Raw genomic sequence first — 11,990 nt, 5'->3', positions numbered from 1 at the left:
TGTTATTTTTTGTTAAATAAATATCTCATCAATAGCTTTTTCCAGCTCACAATCACCACTTTTTCCTCATAAATACTTTTTTTTAAGTGCACGGCCAGGACAGCTGAGTTCGTCACCCCCAGCCCGTGCCAGGCTAGGTGCATCTTGTGGAAGTGGATTGGTTGGTGGTGGCGGTGACGGGTTCTGGTGGTTACATAATTATGAATTGTTTTTTTACCATGATGATTGTTATTTAGAGTCGCATGCCTATTTTTCAAGATGCTTCTGTCAAGTGTGTAACAGGAATAATAACGCTAACAATATTAATAGTTACACTTGTAAAGGCGCATTTCACAAGAAGGTCGCAAGGCGCCCGTCGGATGATAAGGCAGGAATCCCAACGTCTGCTTAACACGCTCACATACTATTTTATTATGTTACCAGTTAGGGGCCGTCCATAAATGACGTCACGCGATTTTTGACGATTTTTGACCCCCCCCCTCGTCACACGGCGTCACAAAAGTCAGACCCCCCTCAAAAATGACGTCACAAAGCTCTGCCCCCCACTCAAAATATAAAACATGCTTCAAATCGCTTTAAACTATTGTCATTGTAGTGCGTATTTAATGTGGTGCTGCACTCTGATGTTGTAGGAGAAAACATTTATTAAAAAGTCTATTTAATTAAGTAGAACGTGTTGTCTTTTGATGTGACGTCACATTTCCCCCCCTCGTCACACATCGTCACAAATGTCTGACCCCCCCCCCCCCTAGGTGCGTGACGTCATTTATGGACGGCCCCTTAAAGCCCACTGAGCTATTAGTTATTTCTTTAGAAGCCCTGACCGGCTTATCACAAACGATATCTCAACATCCCGTGGGAATTTATAGCAGCCAAATGCCCTAAACGCGTGATGTTTAGGGCAAATTTGGCATACCGCCTGAAAGGATGTACAGCCGATCCTTATTCTTCGTTATTTTGGATACTGGTGTAATATGAGGATGGACCTGGGGGGGGGGGGGGTAACTGAGCGATGGTGATAGGCTCTGCCGGCCTCAGCCCGCAGCCAATGGGATGTCGAGCCAGGGGCGTGGCCCTGTGGCTGTATAGCAACATCTAGAAGGTTCCATGGGAGAGGCTTATGATTGGCTGCGTGGCATCACGTGAGCCAGGTGATATAAGGGGTGGAGAGAGACAGCTCGTGGTCAGTGTGAAGAGCTTCGAGGAGAGACCACGTCTTGTGCCTCCGGTACGCCAGCGGCCACGTGGCAGGCCGGAGGCTGTCTCCCAACGCCGTTAGCCAGCGGCCACGTGGCAGGCCGGAGGCTGTCTCCCGAACGCCGTCAGCCAGCGGTGTGGGGGGCGAGGGAAGCGAGCGACGCCACACTCGGAAGGGAGTGACGGGAGTAACGGGAAAAGGAACCCAGTGTGAGAGAGAGAGAGCTGTGAACGGGGAAAAGAAACGAATAAAGACAAGACAAGAGAACGCGATATCGTCCAGAGTGGGTTTATTACACTTGCAAAAGTTTATCCCACGACATAACCGCTCGAGCCGAGCTATCGGCGTTCCGAGGCTTGCATTGCCATTGTGCCATTCGACTTTTTGGCGTCATTCTCTGATCTAACACTGGTACAGAGACAAGCCCATGAAGAAGGCTGCCGTCTCTGGTGCAGACCAATCAGTTTCAAAGACAAGGCATGGAACCCGATTTGAAATTTCTGTGACCGCAGGGATTTTGGTTCTTTCGGTAAAGTCACGTGGGGTATAAAAAAATTTAAATTAAATCACGACGTTTCGATTGCAACACAAGCAATCGTCATCAGGTGGGAAAACCACGGCAGGAACATTTATTATATTTTATACCTACGTGACTTTACCGAAAGAACCAAAGAGTATGAATGCATGTGTAGTGACGACAGGAACAGTCGAGCTTGAGGCAACACCCGTTTATTAACACTTATGTAAGTACAGCGTAGAACTGAAGAGGTAGCAGCCTCGTCACCCGTTTATTAAGGGCAAGTACTCCCAGGCTAGCTCCCACTTATTCTCACACCCATCCTCTCAAGGAGACTACCTGATCTGGCCCTGGATAGGCACAGATCCCGACTACCAGCCACACGAAGTCGGCCCTCAGAAGGACGTCGACCTTCGCGGCTCCGGAGTCGCACCGCTGGCTTGCTCTGGCCGGCCCTTAGAAGGACAGCAACCAGAGGAGTTCCAGGGACTAGCTAGCTGGCCTTCGATCTTCACTGGTTCTTCATCTTGACCCGTTCCCAACGTCTGCCTCGAGCTCTCTGGCTCTCCGCTTTTTATACCAACTTGCCACCGAGGGGCGGGGCTGTGTGGGATCACAGCATCCCCCCACAGCCCCCCCCCCCAGGGTGGTAACCGTTGCGGACGTGATTGTGGACACACCTGTGTAACCGTCCGTTTTCCTCCCGTAACACCCCTACACATGTAACATTATCATCATCAGAAAGTAGTGTGCCACAAGTGTAGTGACGTATAATGGGTCACCAGCAGGGTGCGCGATGTCATGGAAAGGGTCCCTAGGGGGTCATGGTTCTGGTGGCTGGCAGAGAGGGGGCATCTGGGGACGTAGCTGCCCGGTTGGCTGGCAAGGTCACGTGACAGGACAGGGTAAGGATGTGGGCCAAGGGTGACAGAAGGGACACGTGGTGTAGGGCCCAGAACCTTCTGGTTCTGGTGAGTTATGCCCCCCACGCTGGGGGGCATAAAAGGGAGGTCCCGGGGCCGCATCGGGGCTGTCTGCTGGAATGGAACCTGCCGTGCTGCGATTTCTCCTCGGTCTCCGGTCTTCATGCTCGGCATCGTGGGTCAGCCGACTGATCTGACCCGTTTATATAGTTACCCCGTGGTGGTTACCAGTTATGTAGTTACCCCGTTGTGGTTACTGGTTATGTAGTTACCCCGTTGTGGTCGTAGAAGAAACGTCTTGCCTCCCGAATGAGTGTGTCTCTCAAGTGAACCCGCTACACGAGTAATCTGTGTGGTTAATGCAGACTTGATTTCCTTGCAATGTGTGTGTGTGTCTATTTGGTGTTTGAACATTTTATCGCCAGAAAAGGTGTCCAACCCATTGAAATTTTTCATCATTTTTATAGCAGCAAAAAGGTGTTCCATGATATAGCTGCTCGACCCGAGCTGTAAGCGTTCTGATGCTTGCATCGTGCTTGTACCCTCCGCCTTTTGGCGTTCTCTCTGGCCTGACACTGGTGGTGAGATGAGGCCATGAAGAAGGCTATAGATCAATTAGTTTAAAACACGATGCATGTATTATTCTTTGGTTGTTTCGGTAAAGTCACGTATAAAGATAAAATAATCAATTAAATACTAGCATACGACGTTTCGATGGCAACACAATGATGATTGCTTGTGTTGCAATCGAAACCTCGTATGCTAGTATTTAATTTATTATTTTCTCTTCATACGTGACTTTACCGAAACAACCAAAGAGTAATTCCTGCAGTCACGAAAGCTCCAAATTAAGTACGATGCATGTAACATTATTATTATTATTATCAAAGCATGTTCGTTTGCATGTCCACCACACGTACTGTGTGTGCTGAATGCAGTAACTTGATTTCCTTGCAAAATGTATCTATTTGGTGTTTGAAATACAACTCCTGTGTTACTGCCGGAATGGGTGTACATCCTATTCTTATTGTTCATCATTTTGATACTGGTGTAGTGTACCAATAGGAGGTACCCTCTCTCTTTTATTCCGGCCTTCACAGCTTTAGGGGATGACCACACACCGGGTCGGGACAGCCGACACGCTGCCAGGCCCACAGCTTGAAGAGGACGAAGATCACGATGACGACGGCACCACGAGTTCCACTCCAGATCGCAGCAGCCCTGACTGTGAGTCGGAGCTCGCCCTTTTATCCTGCCCAGCGTAGCCAGGCTCCGCCCTCGGCCCAGCACCCCTCTAGATCCCCCAGAGGGCTCCGTGCCTTGCCCACAGGTCCAACCGGTAGAACGCACTGCTACTGTTGGGGCCGCTGGTCCCCGAAGTCCCTCCCTGCTCCGTGCCTATGGCAGGGGCTCTGCCGTTCGTCGACCCCTCGCTACTCTGCGAGCAGCTGCTGCCGTCGCTGGGCTCATCGCCCGACGGCTCCCCACCCTGGTCCGTCCCTCCGTGAGCTCGTGTGAGAGGCATAGCTCGCCGCACGCTCTCGTTCACCTGTAAACGCTGCGTTGTCTCTCCACGAATCACGCGCTATTAAACGGGGGTCAGGGGTCGGAGGGCGAATGACGCTGCCCTCACACTGCGCGAGTCCCTGCGGCGATAGACGGAGCGGGGACCTGCGGACGCACCGACCCCTTCCCCCACACTACGAGCGCACACACCTGCACACACGCGACACCCACTCGTGCGCCGCTCTACGCAACGCTCCTACGTGGCGAGCCGCTGTGTACACAGCAGCACATGCGTTCCCACTTCTCAGCGAAATTACACGGAGACACGATCAGCTATTAAGGATTTATTGTTTGCTACCTGGGACTGGTCGTTGAGTCAGTATGAATCGACGAGGCTGGCCTATTCTACTACCCCTGGACCTATTCCCTATTTATCGGCTATGATCTTAATTCGCCTTCTTACTCACTGTTAGGTGCCCACGGCGGTCCGATGATCCCGTGCTAGCAGCGTACCTCGATGCGTCGCACGGACGTCCGGGTCGCTGGGCTGGAGAGCGTCTTGTCGCCTGGCGCTGGAGTAAGAGAGAGATCTCTCGTTTTCGCCCCCTTTTTATCGTCCCTACATCAAAGGGATGTTGCTCCGCCTGTCGTCGCTCCCCTTCCAGTTTTTCTTTAACAATGGGCGCGCGCGCCCGTCAGGGCGCGTGCGGCGGTTCCGGGCGCCTTTGATATGCTAATCGGATGTGCTGCGTGTTGCGGCGTTTATTCTAATTAATCCCTTTCTCATGCATGGCGCCTTGGTCATGCACATTATGCAGCGGCCTGCTGTGGAAGTTAAGCGCGGAGCCTCCGCATGTCCCCACCACCTGCCCCATCAATTGCGCACTATGCGCCCGAGTCGCCTCTCTGATTATTTGCAATTCCAGCCCTATCCTTTAACTTCCCTAACAATGGCACCTACGCACTCGAGCCCGCTTTGGCACGCTAAACTATGCCGCCCCGTCCCTCCTCTGCCTGTCTCGTCGATCCATGGGGGTGTGTGTGGGGGGATGCGTTTCAACCGCGGTGGCCGAATGCCCTTTGCCGCGACCATACCATCTTAAGGCCGGTCGCGGTGCCGCGGTGCGAAGTAGCGTCGGGGGAGGTCGTCCAATTCCCTGGTCGCCGGAAACCGTGAAAGTTAATCCCGATAAGGGCTTCTCGGATTAAAACCGGTCGGCCAGGTGACCTCCCCTCGGAGCTCTATGGGGGGGGGGGGGGGAAATGCGTGCGGGTGTGTTCATGTGAGGTGAGGTGAGGGGGACGAGGGGTTGGCTCCGTCGCTTGGTGGTGGCGAGGTCGGGGATGGGGCGCCTGCCGAACGGCTTCGTGGCGGCAGCATCACACTACCCCTAATTCCAATGTCTACCAATCTCCCAGCAGTACGCGCTCCAGTGACTCATTCAATGTCACTACACCGGCAAGAAGGTATTCTACGATATAGCTGCTCAAAACCCCGAGCTATAAATGTTCTGATGCTTGCATTGTCCTTTGTAGGCCAATCAGTTTCGAAGACAGCGCATAGATTATTCTTATTATCATTATCAGAGCATGTTTTTCCACAAGTGCTGCGTGTGGTTAATGCAGACTTGATCCCTTTGCAAAGGGAAAAATCTATCCGGCGTCTGAGCATCTTAACAGAACACTCCTGCGTTATCGCCGGAGAGGGTGTACAACCTATTCTTTCAATTTCACCACTTTGATACTGGCAAATGATGTAACGTGGTTTGTAAGCTTCTCCGACTATGAGAGTGAGCGGTGTCGTGGCGATCCTCACCGCTTGTGTGTGGCTATCGGCTACCGAGCGCGATTCGCCCCACCGAACAGTTGGAGATGACAAATTATTTTTTCCAATAAAAATACTTTTCTATAAATTGTTTTGTTGTGTTAAATTTTAACGTAACGATTCCTTTCAATGTGAATTGCTCAATGAAGATGACATTTTAAGTTGTTCGCCGCGGTCTAATTTGTGCTTCGTGGAGGTCTCTGGGCGGCTGTGAAGGCGTCCGGGTGAGCGATATTCTCATTTGTTCATTGCGATCAGCTCAGGGCCGGATGAAGCTAGTGCGGGGCTTGTAGCATATGTTATAAAGATGCTCAAAAAAAAAACGTAAATATTAAAACACAAATTTTTGACTTGCATAGTAAAGTAATTGTATTTTTTCATTTGCTATACAGCCAGATAATACGACAAATCGCTAACCTTCAACACCCAGTCGTTCATAAAAGTTGAAGGCGGTCTAGTACTATAGTAATAGCGCAAGTGCAGAATCACTCAACCGGAATTGATAGCTTGAAAAAAGCAATTAGCGCGGGGCTTGTTCTGCCTCATGGCAGGTGTGGGGGTGTGTGTACACAGGAATTTCCTGATATGATGTTGAATATGGTCACGTGACCAGGAAGTGACGATTTGACATCCTCTAAGCCATGAGGCAGGGTATCAGCCATTACACAGAGTACAAAATGGAGGCACAAATAGCGTCTCAGTGAAGATAGGTGCATTTGTTCATTGTGGGACTTTAAGAAGCATTGTCTGTAAGTTCGTTTATGTTCTCATAATACTGGGAATGCTGTTATAATGTTAGGATTGCCGTTATAATGCTGTAAATGCCTTTATAATGCTGTTAAATCGTTATGATAAATATCAGGCCTAGTTAACAACGAAGCTTGCCACTTGCCTTATTGTGAATGTTACTTGCAATCGAATAAGTCGAGTCAGACTTGTACCCATGTAACTTTAATACAATCTTGAGAGCAAGGATGAAGAAGTATCTCATCCAAAGTTCAGTGTTATGTGCAGCGCTGTACATTTAGGCTGCAGTATGGTGATTACACGATGTGCCCTTATTTAACACAGTAACGTATTCTCTTGTGTAGCTATTCAGTGCTAATTTAGGCGCCTGGTCACACACAGACACAGTCACACATACACACAGTCACACACACACAGTCACACACACACAGTCACACACACACACACAGTCACACACACACACAGTCACACACACACAGTCACACACCGACACGGTCACACACACAGTCACACACACAGTCACACATACACACAGTCACACACACACGGTCACACACACACACACGGACTTACACACACACAGACATCGACCCACACACACAAACACATCGACTTACACGCAAACACCCATATGGACTCAAACACACATCGACTTACACACACATCAACCCACACACACACACATCGACTTACACACATGGACCCACACACACACACTTTGACTTACACACACATATCGACTTACACACATTGACCTACACACACACATATCGACTTATACACATCGACCCACACACACACACACATCGACTTACACACATGGATCCACACACACACACACACATCGACTCACACACACACACATCGACTTACACACATGGACCCACACACACACACATTGACTTACACACACATATCGACTTACACACATATCGACTTACACACACACATCGACTCACACACACACATTAACTCACGCAAACACATCGACTTACAGGCACACACAAATATTATACATTTTACTTTGACTAACTTTATTGTTGTAAAATTAGTTTTCTATCTATGTGACAGTAGCGAAAGTAGGAAGGATAACGGGAAATGCGCACGTATAATAATAAATATGTGCGATGACGATGTTGGTCCGCCATTTTCTGTGTAAAATTTGGTAAATAAATGAAAGTAAACGAATACTAAATCAACTTATGTTACCTCGAACTATGAGCATAACATTTCGATTTAAAGCTTTCGTGACTGCAGGGATTAATCTTCTTGGTTCTTTCGGTAAAGTCACGTAGAATGGAAATAATAAAATAACACTTACAATCCAGGGAGAAAAATCGTATTACATAGTGTATATTTACTATCATCAAACATTGGTTAATCCTATCATTTAATTATATGAAACAACAGCAATACTAAGTAGTAAACAGTTAACAGTAATACTAAGTAGTAAACAGTATAATGTTTATAAATGTTGGAAGGGAGCTGTAAATCTGTGTGTTATCCTGAGCAGTGTCTGCACGATGCGCGTTGCTAGGGGCAACCCCCGGTCAGCTGAGTCGCGCATGCGCAGACGCGTGCTTTGGCGCGCTGTGAGTGGCGTAATCTAATAATTCAATAGTAATGAATTTTGAATTAAAGCGTTCGTGACTGCAGGAATTCATATTCTCGGTTCTTTCGGTAAAGTCACGTAGATAGGTTCAAAGAAAATTACAAAAATAGCCAAAAACTACGACGTTTCGATCGCAACGCAAGCAAGAATATAAATAGTAATGAATCGTTAAAACATGGTTAATTAAACTACTTTTAAGGTGACGGATGCGAACATGGAATAGCGCTGGCTCACCACGGGACCTATGGCGTGGTACCTGGGTACTTTTTTTCAGCGTAAACCCCACGGTTCGTGAGCCAAATCCTTCGCAAGTTTCGTCCACACACAGACAGACAAAAAAAGCCTTGTATAGGTGTAGAGCCGTTGTAGCCGTTGTAGACGGCCTGATTTAGACTTGCCGCGGGTGGCAAACAAACACAATGGGCGTGGCTACGTCGGTACGCGGAGCAGGTGCTCGCAGCGATGTCCTCGCCGTACGCTGTGATCCCCCACAGCCCCTCCCCTCGGGGGGAGATGGCTATTTAAGGCGGTGAGCCGAAGGGCTCTGGGTCTAGTGTTAAGCTGTAACCAGTGAAGAAAGAAGACCAGCTAGACCGGCCCTGGAACTCCCTGGGATCGCTGTCCTTTTAAGGACCGACCAGGCAAGCCAGCGGCGTGGCCCCCAGAGCCCAGAACCGACGCTCTTCTAAGAGCGGGCTCTGGGTATTCGGGGTGCCGTAACCTAGGGTAAGCTAGCTGTGAGCTAGGCTGTTGTGTTCCGTAGCTAGACGGGTGAAGGGGCCGATACCCCTTCAGTTACTGTAAGCTTCCGAGTTACGTGCTGGTGTTAATAAATAAGCGTGTGCCTCCAACTACGTGTCAAGTCTCCCTGGAACCATACTACATAGGTTAGAGAAGATGCTACATGCACCGCACTAGCTTCATCCGGCACTGTGTTGTACCGTGCAAATGTCTCAGGTCACGGCTCCAGGAGGTTGTGTCGTGTGGACTTGAGGGTCACGGGGACAGCATTTGAGTGCTTCGTTGCTTTTGTTTGCGGATTGTTGATAAATTCCTAACGTTGGTTTAACACGTAGCAGGCTTTTGCGACTAATATGATCAACTAGCATCTTTGCCTGTCCTAGGACGAAAGCTGTAACATTTACGAAAAAATTCAGTATAATTGTATCTAGTGTAAATTTAATGGCAGTGAATCTTGCACGAAATGAAGTCATCAAACACTTCACTGCATTTCACTGTAGCACTGTATCAATGGCAGTGATTCTTGCACAAAACTACGTCATAAAACACCTCACTTCATGTCACTGTAGCACTGTATATAACTGACCTTCAATTTGTTCAAATTGACTGCTCTGAAACTTTATTCTCTTCTGTTTTCGGTCGCTGTGTATAATAAAAATTGGAAATCGATACAATATCTGCAAAATCACCGATAAATGTCTCTGTAGTGGGTATATACACACTCTCAACCACGCATAGGAGGCAACACATGTGTAGGACTTGAAATATGACGCGCCACGCGTTCTGTTGTTCTGTTGCTATGCAAGCGAGCGGTGTACAGTGGGGGGTATCTGAGGACGGGGTTGTTGTTGTCGGGCGTGATGGAGACGTCGCTAAGAGGGGCGACAGGTGTTAGGGGTAACCGAGGATGCAGGCCGGTGATTGGTTAGGAGGGTGAGTAGTTAATGACCGGCGCCGCTCTGGCCGGAATAACAAGGCCACGTGAGGCTGGGGGCCTGGGGGCGAGTGACGAAGCGGGGGGGTGAGATAATTGATTGGGACTGATTGGTGTGGGGATAAGAGGATAGCGTAATAGAGAGACGGGAGTCTTGATTGGGATTGGAGCTGGAGCGGTTGGTGCCAGGGAGAGAGATGGAGCAGCAGTGAGTAGAGAAGATACGATAACGGTAGCAGTGGATAGAGATAGGATAGAGTACGGTAACAGTGGATAGAGATAGGATAGTGTACGGTAACAGTGGATAGAGATAGGACAGAGTACGGTAGCAGTGGAGAGAGAGAATGCAGAGTTCGGTAGCAGTGGTACCAGTGCATCGGAGGAATAGAGAACAGGGTAGCAGCGGAGTAACGGACCTTGGGAGAGCAGGAGAGCGAACGGAGAGACATAGAGTGTCGTTGATGGCGGATAGTGTAACGGAGCCAACGAGGAGAAGGTGTGAACTCTAAAGTGCGAATAAACGGAATGAGAAAGACAACCGGAGTACGAGTCCTACACATGTATTAACATTAACAAGCTAACACATTAACCCAAGGGGTAATGGCCCCTTCACGCGGATAGCTACGGTGGTAACCCAACGGACCGAGCTAACCTGACACGCGCTACCGCACACTCCACCTACTCCCTTACTCGAGTCCGAGTCCCCTTGTGGAGTCCTCTTCAGGGTTCAGCCCAGAGTCTGCTTCCCAGCTCGAACTGCCGATCTTCCCCTCGGGGATCGGCTTTTTCACTCCCCTCCAGGCTCTGCCCCCGACACGGGATCCCCTATCCGCTGGGGGCCCAGGCACTGTCCGCACCCCACCCTCGCAGGGTGGGTACTGTCCGCACCCACGCCTGACAGTACATAGCGGGGTGTCCCTTGGCCCGGTTAGTTCCACGCCCGGCGGTACGCGACTCAGTCACTACATCACCCCCCCCCCCCCCCCCCCCCACGTAGCACTCAGCCGTCCCGGCTGCCGTACACCTTGGGGTACGACAGGGATGTCCTCTGGCTCCCACATTATTGAACATCTTTTTCGACCACGTAGTTCGTGAAGCCTTTGATGGCTGTACCAGAGGAATTTTCATCTGGTACAGATACAATGGGAGGCTGATGGCTCCCTATTGGTCAACCACCTTATGTATGCCGATGATCTGGTAATTTCCGCTCACTCAGAGGAGGAGTTGGAGGCGCTGCTGCTAAACCTACAGCGTGCCACTAAGAGGTGGAGCCTTACCATCAACCCCACCAAAACTAAGCACCTGCCTGGGTATTTTGTATCATCGGGCACTCCACCCCCACAACTTCCAATCGGTGATGGGGCAGTAGTGGAGAGAGTGGAGAGTTGCCCATACCTGGGCAGTGTGCTTATGACCGACTCCGTTTAACAGCAGAGGTCTCACTCCGAATCAGTCGAGCGGCAATATCTTTTCATCGGTTGCGTAACGCTGTGTGGAAGCTACCTGGTCTGTCGCTCCGCACGAAGCTTCAGGTCTTCTCGGCCACGGTCATTCCCTCCCTTCTCTACGTTTGCGAAACGTGGACCCCCCTAATGGAGCATCTTCGCCGGTTGGAAACATTTAGGCTGGCCTGCCTACGATCCATCCTGGGTTTAACCAGAGGGTGTTGGTGGTGGTGGTGTGGTAGTGGTGGTGGTGGTGGTGGTGTGGTAGTGGTGGCGGTGGTGGGTGTGGTGGGGGTGTGGTAGTGGTGGTGGGGGTGTGGTAGTGGTGGTGGTGGGGGTGGTGGTTGTGGTGGTGGGGGTGGTGGGGGTGGTGGAGGTGGTGGTGGGGGTGGTGGTAGTGGTGGTGGTGGTGGGGGTGGTGGTGGTGGGGGTGGTGGTGTGGGGGGAGGGGGTGAGGGGGGAGGGGGTGTGGGGGGAGGGGGTGTGGGGGGAGGGGGTGTGGGGGTGAGGGGGGTGGTGGTGAGGGGGGTGGGGGGAGATGT

Source organism: Lampetra fluviatilis, chromosome 68, assembly GCF_964198595.1.
Source record: "Lampetra fluviatilis chromosome 68, kcLamFluv1.1, whole genome shotgun sequence".
Classification (NCBI taxonomy): domain Eukaryota; kingdom Metazoa; phylum Chordata; class Hyperoartia; order Petromyzontiformes; family Petromyzontidae; genus Lampetra; species Lampetra fluviatilis.
Note: the sequence above shows the minus strand (reverse complement) of the source record.